General features: G+C 39.3%; 1 long non-coding RNA gene across 1 annotated transcript in view; it reads right to left on the bottom strand.

Annotated features, from left to right (window-relative positions):
- LOC128653095 (uncharacterized) overlaps positions 1–15,804 on the bottom strand; it is a 52,409-nt gene that overhangs the window by 14,774 nt on the left and 21,831 nt on the right. The window contains exon 2 of the long non-coding RNA XR_008401334.1: positions 4,260–4,354. This is a non-coding gene — a long non-coding RNA (uncharacterized LOC128653095). The remainder of the gene's footprint in view (positions 1–4,259; positions 4,355–15,804) is intronic.

Below are 15,804 nucleotides of genomic sequence, written 5' to 3'. Positions count from 1 at the left end.
CAGCATTCACATACATATACACACAGACACACTACACAGCATTCACATACATATACACGCAGACACACAACACACACTGACAGCATTCACATACATATACACGCAGACACACAACACACACTACACAGCATTCACATACATATACACGCAGACACACAACACACACTACACAGCATTCACATACATATACACGCAGACACACAACACACACTACACAGCATTCACATACATATACACGCAGACACACAACACACACTGCACAGCATTCACATACATATACACGCAGACACACTACACAGCATTCACATACATATACACGCAGACACACAACACACACTGCACAGCATTCACATACACGCAGACACACAACACACACTGCACAGCATTCACATACATATACACGCAGACACACTACACACACTGCACAGCATTCACATACATATACACGCAGACACACTACACAGCATTCACATACATATACACGCAGACACACTACACAGCATTCACATACATATACACGCAGACACACAACACACACTACACAGCATTCACATACATATACACGCAGACACACTACACAGCATTCACATACATATACACGCAGACACACTACACAGCATTCACATACATATACACGCAGACACACAACACACACTGCACAGCATTCACATACATATACACGCAGACACACAACACACACTGCACAGCATTCACATACATATACACGCAGACACACAACACACACTGCACAGCATTCACATACATATACACGCAGACACACAACACACACTACACAGCATTCACATACATATACACGCAGACACACTACACAGCATTCACATACATATACACGCAGACACACTACACACACTACACAGCATTCACATACATATACACGCAGACACACTACACAGCATTCACATACATATACACGCAGACACACAACACACACTGCACAGCATTCACATACATATACACGCAGACACACAACACACACTGCACAGCATTCACATACATATACACGCAGACACACAACACACACTACACAGCATTCACATACATATACACGCAGACACACTACACAGCATTCACATACATATACACGCAGACACACAACACACACTGACAGCATTCACATACATATACACGTAGACACACTACACAGCATTCACATACATATACACGCAGACACACTACACAGCATTCACATACATATACACGCAGACACACAACACACACTGACAGCATTCACATACATATACACGCAGACACACTACACAGCATTCACATACATATACACGCAGACACACTACACAGCATTCACATACATATACACGCAGACACACAACACACACTGACAGCATTCACATACATATACACGCAGACACACAACACACACTACACAGCATTCACATACATATACACGCAGACACACAACACACACTACACAGCATTCACATACATATACATGCAGACACACAACACACACTGCACAGCATTCACATACATATACACGCAGACACACAACACACACTACACAGCATTCACATACATATACACGCAGACACACAACACACACTGCACAGCATTCACATACATATACACGCAGACACACAACACACACTGCACAGCATTCACATACATATACACGCAGACACACAACACACACTACACAGCATTCACATACATATACACGCAGACACACAACACACACTGCACAGCATTCACTACAGATGTCAGCCCTCTATGCTCTGACCCAGGTACAGTACTGTATCTTATTGTGACTGACAGCTCTGTGCACTAATGAAGCCAACAAAGAGGAGTAAAAGCTTCTTTGCAGATTTTTGCATCCCTGGAAGTTCAATCATTGACAAAGCCCTGGGAAAAGGTTAGCTACAGCAATGAGTGGAACTGGCTACACATGCAGCTTGATCAGCATATTCCCCCTTTAAACAGATTGCACTCTGCTTGCCTGTCTACAGCTGCCTGCCCTTCGACAATGCCACAAGAAATGTCAGTGCCACTGCCCATAACAGGAGGAAATAGAAAGAATCTCTGTTCTGCATAAACTACAGCAACAGGGAAAGGACTGTAAAGATTAAATGTACTACCCACCTTGTAGTAACTTCCTGACTTGTTGCTGCAGATGGTCCAGGAGTGAAACGGGAACTGGCTACACCCACAGCTTCAGCCTCCTGCTTACAGATCAGCATTCCCTCCTGTTAACAGAGCCTGCGCTCTGCTTGTCTGCCTGAAGCTGTCTGTCCTTTCCCCTTACCACAGTACATGTAACTGCAGATAAGAGGAAATAGAATCTACACTGCATAACTCCAGCAGCAATAGGAAAGGGGCTATAGGGTACACTGAAGTATCTCTCACTGACATGCTGCAGGCACTCCCACCCCCGGCAGACAAAATATGCTAATGAGCTGTGCCTGTGTCTGCAATGAGCTCCGTAACTGCACTGACTGAAGCTGTATCTCTGTCAGAATCTCTCACTCGCTGTGCATTTTTAAAAAAATCAGATCTCTTCTGCTAGTGCTGTGCTGTGTATTGCAGGCTGTTTATTTACAAGATAATCTTGCAAATAAACAGCCTGCAATACACAGCACAGAACTAGCAGAAGAGATCTGATTTGAAAACGCACAGTGAGAGAGAGATTCTGACAGAGATACAGCTTCAGTCAGTGCTGTCTGTTACAGAGCTCAGTCTCCACTCTCCTGCAGAGCGTCCCCTCAGTGACTGTCTACCTAAGCAGCACGGTTCAGGCAGTAACCCTATTTCACGCCCGAAATGACTAAAGTACCAGGCAATCTTACTTACTCCCTAACTCAGTCAGATTCTGCATGCCGCTGCCCCCCCATAAAAAAGCACAATTAAAACAATAAAAGTTTTCACTTAGCTGCTCTGATTCAGGGCCCCCTTGCCTGGCAGTAAGTCCACTCCTGCACATGCTGGCTGCTATCTTCTGGCTGCTGCCTGAGATGCTCCTCCCAAACACACAGTTCTTAGTGTGCGAGTGTCACGTGACAGCTGGCTCCCGCACACTAAGAGCTGTGCGATAAGGAAGGCAATGGGCTGGCCTGTAGGTGGCGCTGCAGTCAATGCAGGCTGAAAGTGGAAAAAGCTATTGCCTATACTTCTATCTATCGCACGTGCGATAGATAGAAATATAGGCAAAACAGCCCTTTCCACTTTCAGCCTTAAGAATTAAAAACTGCAGTTTTAATGTTTTTTTACTCAAAACTGCAGTGGAGCCTGCAAGATTGTTTTATTTTATCAACAATAAAGTTTTAAAAATGTATTTATTTATTTTTATTTCTAACTTTTTTTTTTTCATTAGGGGTCAGGGGGTTCCAGGGGTCAGGGGTTCCAGGGGTCAGTCAGGGGGTGCACGTGCTCAAGTGCTCCTATAGAGGAGCCTCCACTGCATTCTAAAGTCAGTAAAACATCTGCCTGTTACCTTTAAAGCCAGCAATAACATCAAGCTGTCACTATAAAGCCAGTAACAACATCAGGCTGTCACTATAAAGTCAGTAACAACATCTCACTGTCATTATAAAGTCAGTAAAACATCTGCCTGTTACCTTTAAAGCCAGCAATAACATCAAGCTGTCACTATAAAGCCAGTAACAACATCACGCTGTCACTATAAAGTCAGTAACAACATCTCACTGTCATTATAAAGTCAGTAAAACATCTGCCTGTTACCTTTAAAGCCAGCAATAATATCAAGCTGTCACTATAAAGTCAGTAACAACATCTCACTGTCACTATAAAGTCAGTAACATCGGGTCCCATCACTATAAAGATACACTAATTCAAAAAGGAAATAACAAAAAGTGTAGCATTATCATCAACTTTTATATTAAAATGTAACTTTTTTTTACATATAGATAAAAAGCATAATAAATAGTATTTAGTAAGACATTCATTCATAGACATTCACCCCATAGATTAAGAACACATTGTGACCGTTTGTATTTCTATAAGGGCATTACTAGTGCAGTAAAATTAACAGATATGCTGTGAGAATTGTATTTGCTTCTAATGGGCTAGATTTTAAGTGGAGCACAAAATATTGCTTTCGCACTTCAATTAGTAATACCAGCGTTACATGTTAGGTGCAATGTGATTGCGAACTCGCATTGCACCTAACGCTGTCCCCACTTGCCATGTCTTTATATGATATCACACACACACATGCTCTTAGTTCTCAATATCTATCCAGCAAATCTACCCAATCCCCTGCATGGTACCTTGAGATAATACTTGCGAGTAGAGCAGCGAAACTTGGCAAAATGACAAAAGGATGGAAATGGTGTGGTAGTGTGGAGTTCTGCACACACAGGACCTGTAATACCAGACAGACAGGTTATAAGTACATTACTGTGATGTCTAAGGGTCACACATCAGTTGTTTTAGTGTAGCTTATTCATTATATTTTGTTATGACCTATATTTGTGTCATTAAGTAATAGTGGCTCCTTATGTTTGGCTCTAAAGACCAGCTGCTAAGCAGAATCAGACCCCTGCTGTGGTCACTTTGATACCTATAGTATATTAATAACAATATTATTTTGCACTACAAAGGGAAACTGGACTAAAAAAATAAAATTATACAAGGAATTTTTCATGGTACAAAAAGATGACAATGAACAAACAAATACAATCCGCGGTGTAAAAATCTAACCATCAAATAAATTCACAAAGAGTGAAAATAAAAGAAATATTCCTGATTGCTATTTTAATAGCCTTAGGAAAAAAAACTATTCGCAAAATTCTCAACCTTGGCCTATGATAAAAAGATAGACAAATAAATTGAATGTAAATTTTGATGTTAAAGTGCCCCGTTTTTAAAAATTAAATTAAAGACAGGGGCACTTTAAACCCAATTTTTTTTCTTTCATGATTCAGATAAAGCATGCAATTTTAAGGACCTTTCTGATTTACTCCTATTATAAATTTTTCTTCGTTCTCTTGCTATCTTTATTTAAAAACAAAATTTATGCTAACCTGATAAATTTATTTCTTTTGCGATGTACCGAGTCCACGGATTCATCCTAACTTATGGGATATTGTCCTTCCTGACAGGAAGTAAAGAGAGCACCACAGCAGAGCTCCCCCCTTAACTCCACCCCCCAGTCATTCGACCGAAGGCCACGGAAGAAAAGGAGAAACTATAAGGTGCAGAGGTGACTGAAGTTTACATAAAAAATACTATCTGTCTTGAATAGACAGGGTGGGCCGTGGACTCGGTACATCGCAAAAGAAAGAAATTTATCAGGTAAGCATAAATTTTGTTTTCTTTTGCAAGATGTACCGATTCCACAGATTCATCCTAACTTGTGGGATACCAATTCCAAAGCATTAGGACACGGATGAAGGGAGGGACAAGACAGGAACCTAAACGGAAGGCACCACTGCCTGCAAAACCTTTCTCCCAAAAATAGCCTCCAAAGAAGCAAAAGTATCAAATTTGGAAAATTTGGAAAAGGTATGAAGCGAAGACCAAGTCGCAGCCTTACAAATCTGTTCAACAGAAGCATCATTTTTAAAAGCCCATGTGGAAGCAACCGCTCTAGTGGACTGAGCTGTAATTCTTTCAGGAGGCTGCTGTCCAGCAGTCTCATAAGCCAAATGGATGATGCTTTTCAGTCAAAAGGAAAGAGAGGTAGCCGTAGCCTTTTGACCTCTACGCTTTCCAGCATAGACAGCAAACAAAGAAGAAGATTGGCTAAATTCTTTGGTTGCCTGCAAATAAAACTTCAAGGCACGAACCACATCCAAGTTGTGCAACTAACGTTCCTTCTTGGAAGAAGGATTAGGACACCGAGAAGGAACAACAATTTCCTGATTGATATTCCTGTTAGAAACAACTTTAGGGAGGAACCCAGGTTTGGTACGCAAAACCACCTTATCAGCATGGAAAACAAGATAAGGTGAGTCGCATTGTAAAGCAGATAGCTCAGAAACTCTTTGAGCTGAAGAGATAGCAACTAGAAACAGAACGTTCCAAGATAGAAGCTTAATATCTATGGAATGCATGGGTTCAAACAGAACCCCTTGAAGAACATTAAGAACTAAATTTAAACTCCATGGCGGAGCAACAGGTTTAAACACAGGCTTGATTCTAACTAAAGCCTGACAGAACGACTGAACGTCTGGAACATCTGCCAGATGCTTGTGCAATAGAATTGATAAAGCAGATATCTGTCCCTTTAGGGAACTAGCTGATAGTCCCTTCTCCAATCCGTCTTGGAGAAAGGACAAAATCCGAGGAATCCTGATCTTATTCCATGAGTAGCCCTTGGATTCGCACCAAAAAATATATTTACGCCATATCTTATGATAGATTTTCCTGGTGACAGGCTTTTGAGCCTGAATCAAGGTATCTATGACCGACTCAGAGAAACCCCGCTTTGATAAAATCAAGCGTTCAATCTCCAAGCAGTCAGTTGCAGAGAAATTAGATTTGGATGTTTGAACGGACCTTGAATCAGAAGGTCCTGTCTCAGTGGCAGAGTCCATGGTGGTAGAGATGACATGTCCACCAGATCTGCATACCAAGTCCTGCGTGGCCACTCAGGTGCTATCAAAATCACAGAAGCTCTCTCCTGTTTGATTCTTGCAATCAAACGGGGAAGGAGAGGAAACGGTGGAAACACATAAGCCAGGTTGAATGAGCAGGGTACTGCTAGAGCATCTATCAGTACTGCCTGAGGATCCCTGGACCTGGACCCGTAACAAAGAAGTTTGGCATTCTGACCGGACGCCATCAGATCCAATTCTGGTGTGCCCCATAGCTGAACCAGTTGAGCAAACACCTCCGGATGGAGTTCCCACTCCCCCGGATGAAAAGTCTGACGACTTAGAAAATCTGCCTCCCAGTTCTCTACCCCTGGGATATAGATCGCTGATAGATGGCAAGAATGAGTCTCTGCCCATCGGATTATCCTGGAAACTTCTATCATCGCCAAGGAACTCCTTGTTCCCCCCTGATGATTGATATAAGCTACAGTCGTGATGTTGTCCGACTGAAACCTGATGAATCCGGCAGAAGCCAGCTGAGGCCACGCCTGAAGAGCATTGAAAATCGCTCTTAATTCCAGAATATTTATCGGTAGGAGGGCCTCCTCCTGAGTCCACAAACCCTGTGCTTTCAGGGAATTCCAGACTGCACCCCAGCCCAGTAGGCTGGCGTCAGTCGTCACTATAACCCACACTGGCCTGCGGAAACACATTCCCCTGGACAGGTGATCCTGTGACAACCAACAAAGAAGAAAGTCTCTGGTCTCTTGATCCAGATTTATCTGAGGAGATAAATCTGCATAATCCCCATTCCACTGTTTGAGCATGCATAGTTGCAGTGGTCTGAGATGCAAGCGAGCAAACGGAACTATGTCCATTGCCGCTACCATAAGTCCGATTACCTCCATACACTGAGCCACTGACAGCCGAGGAATGGAATGAAGAGCTCGGCAGGTGATTAAAATCTTTGATTTCCTGACCTCTGTCAGAAAAATCTTCATGTCCACCGAATCTATCAGAGTTCATGAAAGTAATTTAATGTCCAAAGAAAGCATATGCTCAAACGGAAGAGCCTATTAAGCCCTCAAAACCAAATTAAGACTCCAAGGAGGAGAAATTGGCTTAATGACAGGCTTGATATGAACCAAAGCCTGAAGAAAACAATGAATATCAGAAAGATTAGCAATTTTTTTCTGTGAAACAGCACAGAAAGAGCAGAGATTTGTCCTTTCAAGGAACTTGCAGACAAAACCTTATAAAGAAACTATAAAATCCTAGGAATTCTAAAAGAATGCCAAGAGAAATTATGAGAAGAGCATCATAAGATGTAAGTCTTCCAAACTCGATAATAAATCTTCTAGACACAGATTTACGAACCTGCAACATAGTATTAATCACTGAGTCAGAGAAACCTCTATGACTAAGCACTAAGCGTTTTAATTTCCATACCATCAAATTTAATAATTTGATTTCCTGATGGAAAAAACTAATCTTAAGGTCTGGAGTAAATGGAAGTGACCAAGGTTGGCAACTGGACATCCGAACAAGAACCATAGACCAAAACCTGAGCGGCCATGCTGGAGCCACCAGCAGCACAAACGATTTCTCCATGATGATTTTGAAAAATCACTCTTAAAAAGAAGAACCAGAAGGAGCAAAAGTATAGGCAGATTGATAACTCCAAGGAAGTGTCAATGCATACACTGCTTCCCGCCTGAGCATCCCCAGACCTGAATAGGTACCTGGGAAGTTTTCTTGTTTAGATGAGATGCCATCAGAACTATTACTGAAAACCCTCACATCTGAACAATTTTTTAAAAAAAACACATCTGGGTAAAGAGACCATTCTCCCGGATGTAAAGCTTGATTGACAGAGATAATCCGCTTCCCAATTGTCTAAACCTGGGATATGGACCGCAGAAATTGGACAGGAGCTGGATTTAGCCCAAGCAAGTATCCAAGATACTTCTTTCACAGCCTAAGGACTGAGAATCCCACCCTTATTATTGACATACGCCACAGTTGTGACATTGTCTGTCTGAAAAACAATAACGTCTCTCTCTTCAAAAAGAAGCCAAAACTGACGAACTCTGAGAATGCACAGAGTTCAAAAATATTGAATGGAAATCTCGCCTCCTGAGATTTCCAAACCCCTTGTGCTGACAGAGATCCCCAGACAGCCTCCCAACCTAAAAGACTCGCATCTGTAGTGATCAAGGTCCAGGTTGGATGAATCGAAGAGACCCGTAGAACTATATGATGGTGATCTAACCACCAAGTCAAAGATAGTTGAATATTGGAATTCAAAGATATTAAAAAACATAATTTATGTAAGAACTTACCTGATAAATTCATTTCTTTCATATTAGCAAGAGTCCATGAGCTAGTGACGTATGGGATATACATTCCTACCAGGAGGGGCAAAGTTTCCCAAACCTCAAAATGCCTATAAATACACCCCTCACCACACCCACAAATCAGTTTAACGAATAGCCAAGAAGTGGGGTGATAAAAAAAAGTGAGAAAGCATATAAAATAAGGAATTGGAATAGTTGTGCTTTATACAAAAAAAAAAAATCATAACCACCAAAAAGGGTGGGCCTCATGGACTCTTGCTAATATGAAAGAAATGAATTTATCAGGTAAGTTCTTACATAAATTATGTTTTCTTTCATGTAATTAGCAAGAGTCCATGAGCTAGTGACGTATGGGATAATGACTACCCAAGATGTGGATCTTTCCACGCAAGAGTCACTTGAGAGGGAGGGATAAAATAAAGACAGCCAATTCCTGCTTAAAATAATCCACACCCAAAATAAAGTTTAATGAAAACATAAGCAGAAGATTCAAACTGAAACCGCTGCCTGAAGTACTTTTCTACCAAAAACTGCTTCAGAAGAAGAAAACACATCAAAATGGTAGAATTTAGTAAAAGTATGCAAAGAGGACCAAGTTGCTGCTTTGCAAATCTGATCAACCGAAGCCTCATTCCTAAACGCCCAGGAAGTAGAAACTGACCTAGTAGAATGAGCTGTAATCCTTTGAGGCGGAGTTTTACCCGACTCAACATAAGCATGGTGAATTAAGGATTTCAACCAAGATGCCAAAGAAATGGCAGAAGCTTTCTGACCTTTTCTAGAACCGGAAAAGATGACAAATAGACTAGAAGTCTTTCGGAAAGACTTAGTAGCCTCAACATAATATTTCAAAGCTCTAACAACATCCAAAGAATGCAACGATTTCTCCTTAGAATTCTTAGGATTAGGACATAATGAAGGAACCACAATTTCTCTACTAATGTTGTTGGAATTCACAACCTTAGGTAAAAATTCAAAAGAAGTTCGCAACACCGCCTTATCCTGATGAAAAATCAGAAAAGGAGACTCACAAGAAAGAGCAGATAATTCAGAGACTCTTCTGGCAGAAGAAATGGCCAAAAGGAACAAAACTTTCCAAGAAAGTAATTTAATGTCCAATGAATGCATGGGTTCAAAAGGAGGAGCTTGAAGAGCCCTCAGAACCAAATTCAAACTCCAAGGAGGAGAAATAGACTTAATGACAGGTTTTATACGAACGAAGGCTTGTACAAAACAATGAATATCAGGAAGATTAGCAATCTTTCTGTGAAAAAGAACAGAAAGAGCAGAGATTTGTCCTTTCAAGGAACTTGCGGACAAACCTTTATCTAAACCATCCTGAAGAAACTGTAAAATTCTCGGAATTCTAAAAGAATGCCAGGAAAAATGATGAGAAAGACACCAAGAAATATAAGTCTTCCAGACTCTATAATATATCTCTCTAGATACAGATTTACGAGCCTGTAACATAGTATTAATCACAGAGTCAGAGAAACCTCTTTGACTAAGAATCAAGCGTTCAATCTCCATACCTTTAAATTTAAGGATTTGAGATCCTGATGGAAGAAAGTACCTTGCGACAGAAGGTCTGGTCTTAACGGAAGAGTCCACGGCTGGCAAGAGGCCATCCGGACAAGATCCGCATACCAAAACCTGTGAGGCCATGCTGGAGCTACCAGCAGAACAAACGAGCATTCCTTCAGAATCTTGGAGATTACTCTTGGAAGAAGAACTAGAGGCGGAAAGATATAGGCAGGATGATACTTCCAAGGAAGTGATAATGCATCAACTGCCTCCGCCTGAGGATCCCGGGATCTGGACAGATGCCTGGGAAGTTTCTTGTTTAGATGAGAAGCCATCAGATCTATTTCTGGGAGTTCCCACATTTGAACAATCTGAAGAAATACCTCTGGGTGAAGAGACCATTCGCCCGGATACAACGTTTGGCGACTGAGATAATCCGCTTCCCAATTGTCTATACCTGGGATATGAACCGCAGAGATTAGACAGGAGCTGGATTCCGCCCAAACCAGAATTCGAGATACTTCTTTCATAGCCAGAGGACTGTGAGTCCCTCCTTGATGATTGATGTATGCCACAGTTGTGACATTGTCTGTCTGAAAACAAATGAACGACTCTCTCTTCAGAAGAGGCCAAGACTGAAGAGCTCTGAAAATTGCACGGAGTTCCAAAATATTGATCGGTAATCTCACCTCCTGAGATTCCCAAACCCCTTGTGCCGTCAGAGACCCCCACACAGCTCCCCAACCTGTAAGACTTGCATCTGTTGAGATTATAGTCCAGGTCGGAAGAACAAAAGAAGCCCCCTGAATTAAACAATGGTGATCTGTCCACCATGTCAGAGAATGTCGGACAATCGGTTTTAAAGATATTAATTGAGATATCTTTGTGTAATCCCTGCACCATTGGTTCAGCATACAGAGCTGAAGAGGTCGCATGTGAAAACGAGCAAAGGGGATCGCGTCCGATGCAGCAGTCATAAGACCTAGAATTTCCATGCATAAGGCTACCGAAGGGAATGATTGTGACTGAAGGTTTCGACAAGCTGATATCAATTTTAGACGTCTCTTGTCTGTCAAAGATAGAGTCATGGACACTGAATCTATCTGGAAACCTAAAAAGGTTACCCTTGTCTGAGGAATCAATGAACTTTTTAGTGAATTGATCCTCCAACCATGATCTTGAAGAAACAACACAAGTCGATTCGTATGAGATTCTGCTAAATGTGAAGACTGAGCAAGTACCAACATATCGTCCAAATAAGGAAATACCACAATACCCTGTTCTCTGATTACAGACAGAAGGGCACCGAGAACCTTTGTAAAAATTCTTGGAGCTGTAGCTAGGCCAAACGGCAGAGCCACAAACTGGTAATGCTTGTCCAGGAAAGAGAATCTCAGGAACTGATAGTGAGCTGGATGAATCGGAATATGCAGATATGCATCCTGTAAATCTATTGTAGACATATAATGCCCTTGCTGAACAAAAGGCAAGATAGTCCTTACAGTTACCATTTTGAATGTTGGTATCCTTACATAACGATTCAATATCATTAGATCCAGAACTGGTCTGAAGGAATTCTCCTTCTTGGGTACAATGAAGAGATTCGAATAAAACCCCAGCCCCTGTTCCAAAACTGGAACTGGCATAATTACTCCAGCCAACTCTAGATCTGAAACACATTTCAGAAATGCTTGAGCTTTCACTGGGTTTACTGGGACACGGGAAAGAAAAAATCTCTTTGCAGGAGGTCTTATCTTGAAACCAATTCTGTACCCTTCTGAAACAATGTTCTGAATCCAAAGATTGTGAACAGAATTGATCCAAATTTCTTTGAAAAAAACGTAATCTGCCCCCTACCAGCTGAGCTGGAATGAGGGCCGCACCTTCATGTGGACTTAGAAGCTGGCTTTGCTTTTCTAGAAGGCTTGGATTTATTCCAGACTGGAGATGGTTTCCAAACTGAAACTGCTCCTGAGGATGAAGGATCAGGCTTTTGTTCTTTGTTGAAACGAAAGGAACGAAAACGATTATTAGCCCTGTTTTTACCTTTAGATTTTTTTCTCCTGTGGTAAAAAAGTTCCTTTCCCACCAGTAACAGTTGAGATAATAGAATCCAAATGAGAACCAAATAATTTATTACCCTGGAAAGAAAGGGAAAGTAGAGTTGATTTAGAAGACATATCAGCATTCCAAGTTTTAAGCCATAAAGCTCTTCTAGCTAAAATAGCTAGAGACATAAACCTGACATCAACTCTGATAATATCAAAAATGGCATCACAGATAAAATTATTAGCATGTTGAAGAAGAATAATATTATGAGAATCATGATCTGTTACTTGTTGCGCTAAAGTTTCCAACCAAAAAGTTGAAGCTGCAGCAACATCAGCCAATGATATAGCAGGTCTAAGAAGATTACCTGAACACAGATAAGCTTTTCTTAGAAAGGATTCAATTTTCCTATCTAACGGATCCTTAAAGGAAGTACCATCTGCCGTAGGAATAGTAGTACGTTTAGCAAGGGTAGAAATAGCCCCATCAACTTTAGGGATTTTGTCCCAAAACTCTAATCTGTCGGACGGTACATGATATAATTGCTTAAAACGTTTAGAAGGAGTAAATGAATTACCCAAATTATTCCATTCTCTGGAAATTACTTCAGAAATAGCACCAGGAACAGGAAAAACTTCTGGAATAACCACAGGAGATCTAAAGACCTTGTCTAAACGTCTAGATTTAGTATCAAGAGGACCAGAATCCTCAATTTCTAATGCAATTAGGACTTCTTTAAGTAAAGAACGGATAAATTCCATTTTAAATAAATATGACGATTTATCAGCATCAACCTCTGAGACAGAATCCTCTGTATCAGAAGAATCATTAGAATCAGAATGATGATGTTCATTTAAAAATTCATCTGTATAAAGAGAAGTTTTAAAAGACTTTTTATGTTTACTAGAAGGAGGAATAACAGACATAGCCTTTTTAATGGATTCAGAAACAAAATCTCTTATGTTATCAGGAACACTCTGAACATTAGATGTTGATGGAACTGCAACAGGTAATGGTATTTTACTAAAGGAAATATTTTCTGCATTAACAAGTTTGTCATGACATTTAATACAAACAACAGCTGGAGGAACAACTACCAAAAGTTTACAGCAGATACACTTAGCTTTGGTAGTTCCAGCACCAGGCAGCGATTTTCCAGTAGTATCTTCTGACTCAGTTGCAACGTGGGACATCTTGCAATATGTAATAGAAAAAACAACATATAAAGCAAAATTAATCAAAATCCTTAAATGACAGTTTCAGGAATGGGAAAAAATGCCAGTGAACAAGCTTCTAGCAACCAGAGAAATATAGAGGGCTATAGGAGCGCTTGGGATACCTAATAGGAATCTTAGCTGAGTAGGGTCAAAGGTATTTAAACCAAACCAAATGTTTATAGATGGTTTTAAAATACGTATTTATTACACAGTGTTAAAAACAATATCATAAAATATAAAATCGGTATCCAAATGACAAATATAATTTTACCATAATATATAGAGTGTTAACCCTATCTGAACATACAGTATATATGTAGTATAGAGTGTTAAGCCTATCTGAGCATATATCTCTATCTGACAATTTGAATATAAGATCGCTACACAAATAATTTCACAATTAATTTAAATTCTGTGATTCACGGTATGTGGTTTAAACCTTAGGAGACTTTTTAGCCATGAAATAAAAAACATATAAGATAAAAAACAACAACATATATGAATTCCCAATATAAGTGATAACGTGGTTAAACTTGAAAAAGTAAAAGTTAAAAATGTGAATTTCAAAAACACAAAAAATATAAAAAATATAAAAAGTATAAAAAATAAAAGCCGGTGTACACCTTTAGGGCTTTAGTGTGGATGTCCTTACAAATAGTGACAAAATCGTGAAAAAATATAATGTGAAAAAAGTCTTAAATCAATCTGATGTTCTTTGTGTGACAGTTTTTATCCGATATGTGTTGATGTCAATGTTCTTTTTAATTGATGTTTGAATCCTAATATTCCTTTATTCCAAATGTCGATATTCACAGATTCTTCTATGTCCTAAATAGAAGAAAATAGACAAACATAGTGCAATATGCCCATCCAAATGTGGCTTAATAGGTATAGAACTCACCGATTGGGGACCTGAGCCTTCAATATCAGTTCACAATCTACGCGTTTCGATCCTGCTGGATCTTTCTCAAGACTGATATGTCTCTGTATGGTCTTGTCTTAAATAGGCTGTTTGGGCCTAAAACCGCCAAAATAATGGCGCCAAAATCGTTCCTCTTCCGGGATTATTTTACCCGGAAGTGCTGCTTCTATGTATTTTAGCCCTCTGAGTTATTTCGTTATATTGGAGGTGTGTGTATCTAAACTACCTCCAAATGGCCCACACTACGTCGCCGTACCGGATGTTACACGTGGGCGAGATTGAAAACGAAACCGGAAGTGACGCTAAGCGTATGACGTCACTTCCGGATTATCGCTCTCGACTCCATATTTGTTATGGGATATTCCCTTTTGTCTCAGATCCCCTTTTGGTAGTTCTAATACCTTTACATTTGTTTGCCAACTGGGTACTTATGCATAGTATATTGAAGATATATATAACCAATGGCAAAATGCAATTACGATAGTTAAAATAATTAAAATATAATGAATTGCGATAGGTCGGAAATATATTCAAAAAATTTTTATATCTTTAAAACCATACATATTAAAATATATTAAAAATATACATGATGAAGGCAGTAGAAAATAAAAATTAAAAATTGAAAATTGTTGAATACAGTGATTGGATGTTATAGTATTACATAATTACATCCATACCGGTTTTTAGAATGTAAAGCAAATTAATGCAATGAAGAATATCTTATCTGGTTCCAGAAACTCAATGGTATAATAATTTTCTTATATCTAATTCATATACCTATTTATGGCCACATGGTATGTTTAAGTGGTTAAAAATATTTAAATGGTTAAAAATATTATATGATAAAGGTCATAATACTGTTAAAAAGAACTCATCAGTATTGCCTTTGTCTTCTATTATATGATTTAAAAATATGTAATTTAAAAATTATATAGTGTACAAAATATATAATTTAAAAGATATAATTTTAAAATTTTATAATTTTAATTTTTTTTTTAACATTTTAAAAAATGGAGGTTTTTTTAGTCCCAGAGGTTCTTTCTTGTTTTTTAAAAACTAGTTGAATTAAAATATATTTAATTAAAAATATATTTAAACAAGAAAATGCATATAAAATATAGATAAGTATAGATTCCAAGTTTGTATATCAATAAAATAATTAGGAGGTTAAAAAAGTAAAAAAGGTTAAGAAGTAAAGTTGGGGG

The sequence above is a fragment of the Bombina bombina genome, chromosome 3 (assembly GCF_027579735.1).
Source record: "Bombina bombina isolate aBomBom1 chromosome 3, aBomBom1.pri, whole genome shotgun sequence".
Lineage (NCBI taxonomy): Eukaryota > Metazoa > Chordata > Amphibia > Anura > Bombinatoridae > Bombina > Bombina bombina.
The sequence above is the reverse complement of the archived record's forward strand: the minus strand, read 5'-3'. Positions and strand labels throughout refer to the sequence as shown.